Source organism: Balaenoptera borealis (assembly GCF_965194805.1).
Source record: "Balaenoptera borealis genome assembly, chromosome: 6".
Classification (NCBI taxonomy): domain Eukaryota; kingdom Metazoa; phylum Chordata; class Mammalia; order Artiodactyla; family Balaenopteridae; genus Balaenoptera; species Balaenoptera borealis.
Genome location: NC_138863.1, coordinates 54,475,729 through 54,488,806, shown reverse-complemented (window position 1 = coordinate 54,488,806; position 13,078 = coordinate 54,475,729). Strand labels below are relative to the sequence as shown.

At 35.3% G+C, this 13,078-nt stretch overlaps 1 protein-coding gene and 1 long non-coding RNA gene across 11 annotated transcripts in view; one reads left to right on the top strand and one right to left on the bottom strand.

Moving 5' to 3' along the window:
* Positions 1–13,078, top strand: part of LOC309631341 — a 780,796-nt gene that overhangs the window by 72,979 nt on the left and 694,739 nt on the right. The gene's annotated exons all lie outside the window — the stretch shown is intronic.
* Positions 1–13,078, bottom strand: part of CCDC141 (coiled-coil domain containing 141) — a 239,439-nt gene extending 226,361 nt beyond the window's left edge. For all 10 annotated transcript variants that reach the window (XR_014246176.1, XR_014246177.1, XM_082397496.1 and 7 more), the window contains exon 1: positions 1–13,078. This exon is cut by the window's left edge. The gene's annotated coding sequence lies outside the window, so the exon portion shown is untranslated.

The following is a 13,078-nucleotide window of genomic DNA, read 5'->3' as shown; positions in this document are numbered from 1 at the left end:
GTTCAGGATATTCCTATGCTGCCATCTTGAACCCTCTCCTCTTGCATTTATATTCATCAGGGATACTGCGCTATAGTTTTCTTAAAGTGATTTTTGCAGTATCCTATAGATTTTGGTATGTTGTGATTCCATTTTTTTTTTAGGGCATTTAAAAATTTCCCTCTTGATTTCTTCTTTGACATTGGTTGTTCAGGAGATTCTTCTTCCTACTTTTAAAATCACTTTTGTCTACTTTGGTTTGTAGATACCTGGACAAGACAGGAGGGTGATTTGGCTGTATCATCAGCCACCCATAGGTCACAGGTAGATTTGACTGAATGGGCCAAACAGTCCAGGTCAAACAGGTGGTACAACAAATAATATGGTTAATTTGAGTTATTACTCAACTCAGGAAATTTGAGTTATTACTGCAATGTGATATCCCCTCTCACCATTAGCATCCACAGACTGGTTAGGTTTGAGGACATATGAGTTATGTATTTGGACAGTTTCCTTAATTTTCTCCTTCATGGCTGTCAGGAGGCCTGGATAAGTAACACGGCTGAAGCAAAGGCATATTTTAATCAAACTGAAGTATGAATTCAAACTCATTTCTTTAAAAAAAGAACTTTGAGATTAAGGAATTGGAAGGAAGCTTTTTGGTTCAGAATGTAAGCTCCAGAATAATAATGAATAGGGTGTATTTTATTTAGCATCTCTCCATAGAATTCCATCTCCTAAGTATATTTGGATGTGAAAATTTTGCAGAATAAAACAGGCAGACCAGCTCATGGGGAATTGCAAGGTAGAGGTTTGTTTTTGTACCCTCACAGTCTCTGCTCCTTCCTGGTCTCCTCTGCACACCACCTGCCATGGGCCCCTTGCCTCAGTGCCATCCACTCCTGCCCTTACCTGGTTATTAACCATTTCCCATCAGGGGGTTCTTAATCTAATGTGTTAGTTGATGCTGACTTATGCTATGGCTCCTTTTAGATGAAGCTGCATTGAGAGGCGTCTCTTGACAAGAAAAGATGGCATTTTTACATTCAGAGAGTAGACCCTCAGAAAGCAAACCTGTGGTCTTGTCCTCTCTCTCTCCCCTATCATCACACCTGTATCCCTTATAGAAAAGCCCTGTAAAATGGTCAAATGGGTTAAAAACAAAACACAACAAAAATTTGATGGCATATTAGATTCCATGCAAATATTCATTTATTTTTTCAACAAAGCACTTCTGATGTTTCAGGCATTGATTTAGGCACCAGCAAAACAATGGGAAGGAGACCCATGGGGTCTTTGCCCTCAAGGAATTTGCAGTCTAGGAAGCTCACAGAAAAAAACTTCAATATAGGGCACTGCTCATGTGCCAGCTAACCTCTTATTAAAGAGTTTATGATTTCATATAATTACCAGAGAAACACTTTAAGGTATTTCCTATTATTAATCTCATTTTATTAGGGAAATTGACCTAGATACATTAAATAACTTATCCAAAATTATGAGGTTAATATGGCTTAACTCATGTCAACCCAACACCAAAAACAAGACTGTTAACCACTGGCTCTAGGCTGTAGAGCCAAAGCTTGTATAACTCCAAAGCAAACTTACAAACTGAAAAATTATACAGTTAACCTATAAACAACATGGGTTTGAACTACATGAGTCCACTTACATGTGGATTTTTTTCAATAAATATGTACTACAGTATTACAAAGTCAGCACTTGGTTGAATCCACAGATGTGGAACTGTACACATGGAGGGCTGACTGTAAAATTATATGCGGATTTTCAACTGCAGCAGAGTGTTGGTGCCCCTAACATGCATGTTGTTCAAGGGTCAACTGTATATTAATAATTTCCAGGTAAGCTCTACACTTGCAAATTCTTTTTACCATCAATCTGACCACAAGAGAGAATTGGTTGTGGTTTGCTAGTCTGGGGACATGGGTTCTTGTTTCAGTCTATTTCATCTGTCATTAATGTTGATACAACATGCTGTTCTTGTACATCTTTATTTACCCCATGGGTTGGGCCTTGTTATGTGTGTGCTTTACACTTTATATGGAAATATTCTACTATAAATATACTTTGTATATTTATACTGTAATACTACAATCATTATTCTCTTCTTCTTGCAAAACTTCATGTTGTTTCTCCATTTTCTCCTACCCTTCCATTTTCACTATTTTCTGGCTGTTTTGTACTTCTCTCTTATACTTTTTCTTCTCTGCATTCCGCACACCATCTTGTTCTCTCGCTCCATGCTGTATACTGTGCCCATTCAAGTAATACAATCTACAGCTACTGCTTCTTCACTTCCCTTCTTCTTTTGTCTTAATCATCTTTAAGCATATAACCTTTTCTCTTCATTCCTTTAAATCTGCTGACACCTATACTCATCCAGGGATTTTTTTCTTCATTTACATATACCACAAAAAAAATTCTTTCAGTACAAAAGAGCTGCTTCTATGTGATGCTACTAAAAAGAACTTTTGATTTTTGTTTTGTTTTGAAAGCAGTCCTAAAAGCAGTGTGGTACTGGCAAAAGAACAGATACACCAATCAGCAGACAGAACAAGAAGCCCAGAAGCAGGCCCAGGAAACTTAAGAACTTATTTTCAAGGGAGTATCAGAAATCAATGGGAGAGATAGATTATTCAATAAGTAATGTTGACAACATTTGATGTTTGGAAAAATCTATCATATTAGATCATTATCTCCTATAATGTACCAATTCTTTTGGATTTAAAAGTGAAAAATTAAAACTGTACAAGAGGAACAAAATTTAAGCTGAAGGAGCAGGATTTTTTTAAGCTTTAAGGCAATGTAGGAATCAAAAAGAAGATTGGTTAATAGATTTCACCATAAAAATAAACATACTAACGTCACCAAAATTCATAAAGATTTAAAAAAATGACAAACTAGGAACAATACTGCTCTAAGTATGATAAAGGATTATTAAAAAACTTCTACAAACAAATAAGAAAAAAGGCTAAGACTCCAGAGGAAAAGTACACAAAAATAATAACAGGCAAATCATCAAGAGGAAACACAATAAATAATACCAAATTATTAAATTATTTTCAGCCTCACTGGCAGTTAAAGAAATGTAAAATAAAATGCTTTTTTCAAAAATTTGCAAAGACTTTTAATAAATAACACTTCATGCTGGAAGGAGTGTCGTGAAATGGGCACTCTAGCTTTTGATGGGAAGCATAAATTTGCTTCTGGAAAGCAATTTAATCATAGCTATCAAAAGTCCTAAAATATGGATACATTCCAATCCAATACTTCCACTTTAAGGAATCAATCTCAAGGATAGACGCAATCACAGTTAAATACAAGAATGTTGCAGCATTACTTATCAAAGCGTAAGAAAAAAAGAAAGAAAGAAAGAAAGAAAGAAAGAAAGAAAGAAAGAAAGAAAGAAAGAAAGCAGGCAGGCAGGAAGGAAGGAAGGAAGAAAGAAAAAGAAGGAATGAAGTAAAATGTTTTGCCTAATAGTAATAATAGTTATATTATGGAATCTACTTATCATTGAATATTACACAGCTATTGACTTGCACTGGGAAAAAATTAATAAAGGGAAATTTTTATGTTACAATGACTGTAAAAAGCAGAAAATAAAGTTGAATAATTGTATAATATTGTTAGGTAAAATACAAAGGAAATGCATCAAATATAAACTGTATATTTTCTGCATTGCCAAATTATGGGCAGTTTTTAATTTTTAATATTTTTCTCTATTTCCTAGGGTACTTTTTAAAAACAATAACTATATTTTATTCTTATATTTAAACAGAATTTTAAAGAATAAAGCAAAAAGAGACAGTTGACCACAATCATCACTCAGTTTCCAACTAATGAATGAGATATGTTCTAAAAATCTATTGGTAGGTCAGTTGTTCATAAATTGCAACATACAATAATATTAATACTAAGTTTCTAGGTCATCCAATAGAGTAACTTGCTTAATCCACAATGTAGTAACTTGCTTAATCCACAATGTAGAAGACCAATTGCATTTTAATCGTTTTGGTGGGAAAATATGTCCCCAGTTCTAAAAGAATACTCTAGGAAAGCCTGGTCTTGTCATCACTACAGGACTTCCCTGAAGATTCAACTGTGTAGACAAGTGGGTAGAGCAAATAGTCCTATTCTGAGAATGTTCTAGATACAAGAATAAAACAGATTAGAAAGACAGGAAAGTCAAAGATTGCTGCTGACTCTTCCATGTTCCCTCCCAGACTTTATTTTGACTAAGGATAGACACCGGCAATATTACTTATCTTCAGGGATTTGGAGGAACGCATCATCCTGGGATTGAGGTACTTGACCCTTCCAATACAGGCATGGCTTCATTAGCATCAACCTGCAGCAACAGAGTTACCATTGAAATCTTCAGAGTATTTTCTTTGCTTACCCATTCTTAAAATGGATCTTTGTCCTATACAAAATAATTTGTTTGAAATAGACCTGAAGAGAGGGATGTAAGCAGATTTCAATGCACATTGTTTTCTCAAGGTATTTAAACCCATGATGTTATCTTCTACATATCTAAGATATTAAGACTTCAATGAGATTTACTTTTTGTAGCATTTTGAAAATAAAAAAGGTATATTGAGTTTTAAAATTCTATCCCCCCAGATTTTCATATTTTTTCTTTCCTACTTCACCTTTGTTGCAACAGATATTTCAGAATATACTTACTAATAGTTGCTAGGAATTTAATATTTAGAAGCTCTTTAAAAATACCCATTTTAACAAAAAAAAATCAGAAAATAAAAGTAACAAACATAAGAAAATTATGATGACTTATTAATTCCACACCTCAAAGATAACTTATTCAAGTTCTAAAAAGTTATTTTTATTTTTAAAATGGAATAATATTTCTATAGTTTTGGAACCTGCATGTTTTCACCCAATAATATATCATAACTATCTTTCTTTTCAATAAATAGACTTTTACCAATTTCAAAAAACATACTTCTATAACAACAACATAATACTCTAACCTTACAGAATAAACTTATTCAAACCTTTGGATTGTTTGCAATTTTTTATTCTTATAAACATATTTATAATTAAATCTTTTCAAGAATAGACTCTTTAAGTGGAATTTAAAATTCTAAAGGTAGCTAAGTTACAGTTTGGTGCAGTGCAAGGCTATTTAATAAGGGAGTATGATTTACTAACCATTACATTTTATTTAATCATGGTTACAAACTAGCTTTTATGCGTATTGTTCACTTCTTTTCCAGTTTTTCCACCTATTGTTTTTAAGATACTTTTTTGACTTCTTCATATCACTGTAATTCTCTTCCTCTTAGTCCTGGCAAAAACTGGGTATTTCTTGTGCTTATTTTAACTTTCACATAAGAGTTTATGCTTATGAGAATACTTTTGGGTAGATTTTATGCAGAAGGTGGAACAACTTTGTGGATACATGTGTCTAATGGGAAATCTAGAGATGAGGGTGGACACTGTAGCTAGTAAAATGAAAATATTAATAATAAAGATACATTCTTTTTCAAACACATATTTTGCTTGTATGTTGAACCGTCACTCAAATGTACTTAACTTCAATGGACAAGGTATAAGGCATGCCAACTTCCAAATTCTGGCAACTCTAAATTCCTGGTAGCCATTCTGGAGCTGCTACTATGTATAGCATAATATGATTAATTGTGTTATTTTAAATACAGCTAACTTTGTTCTATTATGCATTCCCCAGCCCCAAATACACATTCGTCTTTTCAGTCTTAAAAATGGACTTCTTGAGGGGCTTCCCTGGTGGTCCAGTGGCAAAGAATCCGCCTTCCAATGCAGGGGACGTGGGTTCGATCCCTGGTCAGGGAACTAAGATCCCACATACCCCAGGGTAACTAAGCCCGCACGGCACAACTACTGAGCTCGCACACCTCAACTAGAGAGCCTGCTTGCTGCAAACTACAGAGCCCATGTTCCCTGAAGCCTGCGCACCACAACTAGAGAAGAGAAAACCAAGACACCACAACTAGAGAGAAGCCCGTGCGCTGCGGTGAAGAGCCCATGCGCCACAACTAAGACCCAAAATAGCGAAAGATAAAAATTAAAAAAAAAAAAAAGGACTTCTTGGTAGGAACAAAAGAAATTTAACTACTACCTACTGTGATGAGAACCTAACAATTTCTGACAAAGTAGGACTTAGAGAAAGCCCTGAGTTTCTGTGCCAAGCCTGTGGGAAGGTAGGATGGGGGCTATTGACAAGGGAAGGAGAAGCACAAGGGAAAGTGTGCTTAGCCTCTGTCTTCTAAGACTCCAGATTATTTCAGAATAAAGGAGTTACATTTTTGTTTTAATCAAAGATTTTAGAGAATATTGCTAGAAAAAATTTAAAGTTAAAAAAACTAATTTGAATAGATTCAGAAATGCAGAATTCATCAGATTATGTTATACAGACCAGTATGACTTAATACTCCCTAGACGGGATGAACAATCTTTATTAACAGAAACCAAATTTATTGTCCAAAGTGATAACATACAAAGAAATACATATCAAAATCTGTTGCCATGAATTATAGTTTTTAACATTTTTATTACATTTACAGTGTGTGTGGAACATTATAAGGATTTACAGTAGAAGCCAAATATCCCAGCCCTTAAAAATCAAATAGGAAAGATTGGATGAATCATACATAAATATCTTTGAACACAAGCATTGGAAACATACATATGATTATAATTTTATAGCCTTATACAGGTAACCACTATATGTAATAGAACAGGCAGAAAGGGTAAGACAAAGGGGATAAAAGTCACTGGGGTGTGAAATAACTACAGCTGGGTGGTACAAAAAAAAAACACAATATTGAAAATATGATTTGTAAAGGTTAAAATGTCCTGCAGAAACATAGCTATCCCTTATGCACAACTGTGAGGTAGAATTCTCCCCACCCCTTTTCTGGTTTCTTGACCACCATTTGGGGGATTTTCCTGTCCAGATGGTTCTCTCTCACACTGCTGTACCTGGGAATGACTAGTAGTACATGTTCTTTACTACCGCCATTGAACAGAATCTTTTCTGTTCAGTTATCAGTCTTATTTTACCTACTGAAAACGGGTGGCAAAAGTTAGTAACATAAACTAATGCTGTTTCTTCTAGTTAATATATCACCATGCTTGGGTAAGTACTTTAATCTTTCAAGGAGTTAAACTAGTTCTAAAATTTCAGGGATGGGAACCATCTGGGGAGCTGTTCCAGGCAGACAGGCATTTGCTTCCCTCAACACCAACTGCCAACCGTGAAGAATGCCATCTCTATCCCAAACCCACTTCTCATACTTCAAATATGGGTCATAAAAGTAGTTTACACCTTTCTACACATTCAAAGTATGGTGAAAATCCAGGACACAGCACAACCACAATGAAAAAAGGTATGGCAGTTTCTTTTAAAACTACCCTGTGACACAGAAATTCTAATCCTAGGTATTCACTCAAGGGAAACGAAAGATTATGTTCACGTAAGACTTACGTTAAGAATAATCATAGCAGCTTCATTTATAATTGCCAATACTGGAAACTGCTCAGGTATTTATAAATAGGAAAGTGAATAAATAAACTGTAATATAGTCATAGAATGGAATACTTCTCAGCAATAAAAAAGGAACGAACTATTGAAACACCCAACCACATGGATAAATCTCCAAAACACAGTAAATGAAGAAGCCTTCTAGAAAGAGTACATGCTGTGTGACTCTATTTATACGAAGACCTAGAAAGCACAAATCTGATTTACGGTAGAATAAAGAAGAGAGGTTGCTTGTGGGGGGCCGGGGGCAGGGGGAACAAGGACTGACTGGAATGGCCATATGGGAATTTTCTGATAACATTTTATATTTTGATAGCACTGTATGCATTTGCCAAAACCCAGCAGATACACACTTAAGATTTATGCATTTCACTGTATGTTAATTTTACATAAAAGTAAAAATGTAAGCAAACACTGAATTCTAGTTAATGATATGTATGCTAAAGTATTTAGTAGGAAGTGTGCAGATTTCTGCAATTTAAAATGCATCAAAAATAATCTGGATTGATGGATGGATGGATAGATAGGTGATAAAGCATAATGCTAACTAGCATCTGGGTGGTGAGTACACTGTAAAATTTTAACTTTTTTATGTTTGAAAAATTTTATAATAAAATGTTGGGGGAAAAAATCCAGGGTGCAATGCTTGCCAAATAATGTTGCTGAGAATTTCATCACTGATCCCATAGCAACATAACCATCAAATTCATCCAAACAGTGTCAACTTAGAAACTTAAGAGTTTGTGAAAGGATATTCCTGAGTGTGAGGTGAGCAATCAGTTTTCAAATCTATGCTGACTGAAAATTGTCAAAGGGATATTTCAATCTCCTCATACTTTAATAAAAATAATACATACATTGATAGTATATTCTGAGCAAGTTTGTTGGCTGCGTAGACTAACATAAGAGTTAAGATGAAAAAACATTAAGGGAAAAACCAAGCATAGACATTTTTACTGACTTCTAAAACTAAAACAACCAGGGTAACAATAATAGAAAAGATGTGTAGAACCAAAACGTGATGTGAGGCTTGATCATAGTGAACAGGTCCCTTTTTCTGAATGGAAGGACATCTGAACCATCCACCTGTCTCTCCAGGGAGCAACACATTTGGGGACACCCTAAAGAGATGGCATTTGACTTGTAAATACTTCTAAAGTGGCACCTTGAGATTCACCAAGAATGGCTTCAGAATTTAGCCTTTTGACAGAAATAGTTTTCTACATGCCATGGATCCATAACAACACTGCTCATAATACCTAAAGCTGGTAACTATTTTTAGTTATTTGCTAAGAATTCCTGTATCATGATACGTGGGTATTATGTGTATTGCCTCCTAAGAGTTTTCTAACAAAAATAATCTTGATTCTTTTAAAATTTTACTTACTGCTTTCACACTACGTAGTCATGGTTGTGGCTTTCCTGTGATCTCTTAAGTTCTTCATGTTCTAGTACAGGCTCTGCTTTTTCTTGAAGCACACGGGCTAGTTTTGACATGTTTTCACGTCTGCTTTAAAATATTACGGTCATGTTATTCAGCATCATATCTAGGAGGCTTTTCAGTCTTAAACATTCCCCCGTATTTATGCTATTTCATGGAGCACCCTTAGTTCTATCAGCCTCTATTACAGGACCAGTCTTTTTCTGTTATTATCACTGCCCAAGTTTACCAGGATTGCTCTTCTCTAACCATAACAGCACTAATGGTGGTCAGATTCATGCTCTTGTTTCTATAGGTTGGTGCTGACTCACTAAGATCCCGAGTATGACTTTTACTTACTTTCTTGCTTATTAATGGAACTGTGTCGTGTCCTGTCAACCTCAAAGTAGATGATACTCCTCATTTGTCCTCCATCTGGCTGGCCTATCATCCTGTCATAAAAGAGTTAGTCAGATTTAAACGGCATCCTATTTACTGCCAAGCTCACTGACCCCACCCTTGGCATTTTCAGTGTATAGAATGGAGGGAAACGGAGCGTTGGGAGGTGAGCAGACAAGGTTCCCTTTCCCCCAAGACCCCATGCTTGCCATCTGTGACAAGAGCAAGATTAAAGAATGCTCCATTTTCTATTCTGAAAAGATAATACCTTCCATTTTGAATGACATTTTGGCTTTCAATACATTTTTTAACATGATTGTACTTCATTCTTAAAATTATCTGATATGATTTCCCTATTTTACAGATCCAGAGAAATTTAGTGATTTTTTACCAAGGTCAGTAAATGGCAAAGCCAGACTTTGAAGTCAGGTATTTAAACTCCAAACTCTTTGCGTTATATTCACTACAGTTGTTATTTTAGCCTTTATGATCTTCCCTCTACTATTCTTGCCATTATTCATGTATCTTAGCTAAAACTAGGTTTTCTGTAGCACACACTAAAGTCAAATAATGTCAGGTGTTATATCTGTACTTCATTTTGCCTCATCAAGGTATTCATTGCCCTAAACACCAAGAGCATATTTTCCACTCCCATCTGGAGCTTTTTATTTTTAGAACTGAAAGTTAACACTGGTTAAGTTTGCTAATTAGGTTAACTGGTCAGCTATGTTCCAGCCCATCTTCTTAATCCTAGAGAATTTTTTCCTTTCAAGGTTTAAGCAAAGACACACCAATCATAGAACTCTTGTCATTGATGATATTTACTGATGTTAATTTCCTCTACCATTTTCAATAGGCTCAACATGGGGAGGACTTTAGCAATTATAGTATGCTTGGTTTTTAGTAACCACAGTATTTATTATGGTCCTGTGAGGACAGGAAAAGTATACAGTAATTTCCAATCTCTCTGGCAGAGAACTTAACAGTGTAGTGGAGAATTCTGAATTCTTTCTCCAAATGCAGATGGTACAGTGACACAGGTTCACAATCAATCATGACATTTGTTACAGTGGGTTTATGTATGATTTACTCAGCACCATCAGAAAAGTAACTGTCACGTTCACATTAAGGAGAATGCACTAACCATAATAATAATACACTAAATAGCACATCCCACACATGAACTGACAGGGTAATGAAACAAACAACAAACGCGTTAATACTAGGTAACGCTTTGGAGCACTGACCAATTTAAAGGCCTGTGAAGTGAAAGAAATATCCAACCTTCTACACAGCAAGAAAGCCTCGAACTGCCATTGATATCCTAGCTGGCAGGCTGAGCAGTTTCATCAACATCACCAATGAGTTACCATAGTAGAACAAGGTCACCACCAATGAGGACTGAGAATAAAGTCAATTTCATCTGAAATGAAGTTATCATCTTCGCACATCAAAACTCTGCCGGGTTAGACATGTGTGAAGAACAGAGGCCAAAACTGTCCTTAGATATGGAGCTTACATGGGAACAAATACATGACATGAAGACAAAAGGAAAAAAAACAAAACAAAATGAAGCTGGCCCAATTAACATGTTAATAATTCCCTGAGATGAGCTAAAGTAATGTGGAAAGTTGTAGCATATATCAATTAGAAATGATGGTTCTTTCTCTGTTATATCTGAGGGGCTAATGTTAATTTATGATGTACAAAGAACTTGTCATTTCAAACAGACTGCAGTCACTTCCTTCACAGGTATTCCAAGTGAACTATGACCCTATGAAAAAAATCACATTAGGGCACTGTTGGGTTTTCATTCATAACTGTCTATGTGTATATGGATACACAAATAGAAAGTAGCAGCAAAGTTACAAATGAAAAGCAACAATATTTATTATGTGATAAAAACATATTCATCTTCATTTGAACTACTCAAATTACAAATATTTCCAGATGTGCCTTATTTCACTCTTGCTGTAGACAGGATAGCTTAAGGCATATAAAATTAACTCATTTGACAATCAGTAGGCGAGTTGATGGTAGAACTAAAGAGTCTCTTTACTTACAGTCAAGTTCCTTTCTGGCAAAGCCTTAATGAAAACATTTGAATTCTGTGAAATTCAGTAGGAGAAATAGATATTGAGTACAACTAAATATCTAAATTAGCCAGTATTTAAAATACCAAATGACTTCCTGATGAATAGATTCACTCATAAGTCAGTCCTAACTTTAGGAAATCTGTTTAAAACATACTTCAGACTACAATACAAGAGGGATTATTACTAATGCCTACAATAGACCATTCACATACAGGGGAACTGAGAAACTATTATACATGAGCAAAAGGCTGGGAACAGGAGAAGTCAGGCCCAAAAGATTCCTTCCCTCAAAAGAGCTTATAATGTAGCAGGTACAGACATAAACAACTGTAGCTCATGGTTAGCACCATCATGAAGACTGAAATGAAGAATCACAAACGTTCACACTCACAAAAGTTAAGCCCTAAAAGACTGAGGATTATCGAATATAGAAAAACCTTCCTGGATGTTCTCAGAGCAGTGGCAGCATGAGAGGGAACAGCTGAATGTGGCCCCCAGATTTTCTGGCATGTCTGACTATTAAAAAAAGGCTGCATCTTTTACCAAAATTACTCCAAGAGGAGAAAGGTGGAAAATATGATAAATAACTTCACCTAGGTTGGAATGTCAAGTAGGTAGCTGAAAGTACAGGCTTAGAATTTTGGACCAGATATGCAACCCAGGACACTGGGATAAAATAGAAACCCTAAGGATGAGATACTTCCAGAAGCATTCTGAAGACAGAATCAGAGAGAGCACATTTTAGTAGATGCATTTTAAGTAAGAGTTATGTGACTGGACTCAGTTACAGCGGAGGATAACATCTTCAAGGGAGGAGACACTGTCTAGGAAAGGTTGCTCAATGGTATAAATGCTGTAGAGGCAAAGAAGGATAAGGGATGCAGACTGAGAAAAAAAAAGTCATTCAATTTGGAAACTGGGAGCCCATTGAGAACCACTGCATTGCAGGGCTGTGTAAAACCAGACTGCAAGGTGCTGAGCAGTGAGTGATGAAGGTGCAGGGTCAATGGATATGGATTTCTCCAAGAAGTCTGGCAGTGAAGAAGGCTGGAGAAACCAGCAGGCTCAGAGGGAGCTTTTTGCATTAGAAGATACACGAGCATTTCTGTAGACAATGAAAGGAACCAGCATACAATTCTTTGCATAATTTTGTATTGATCACAGACTACAAATTGTTTTTAATCTTTCTCAAAAACATTTTCTGAAATAAAAGTTAACAAAAAATTATGTTTTTACCATTTAAACTTAATATAAACTTAAAAGCACTAACATTTTATAAATTTTATTTCTAAAAGAGTTGTACAATTTTTGTTATTATACTACTTCAGAATCTTGCTTCTAGTCTATCTTGAGAAATTAAATTTTATTAACAATTGCTATTTTAGTTCCTGAAAGATTACTCTGATATAAAGGATTACACTTAAGTAACTATGTATGCCTTCTTCCCCAGCCCTCCTCCCCCAGAAACAAAATATCTTCAGGGTAGTTAATAATTTGGATAACATTTTTCAAGTTGAAGAAGAGAAAAATGAGAAATAGTATTCCATTATTCATAAGTTCTTAAAGATCTAATTGTTCTTCACAATAATTTTTCATGATAAAACATGCTTATTT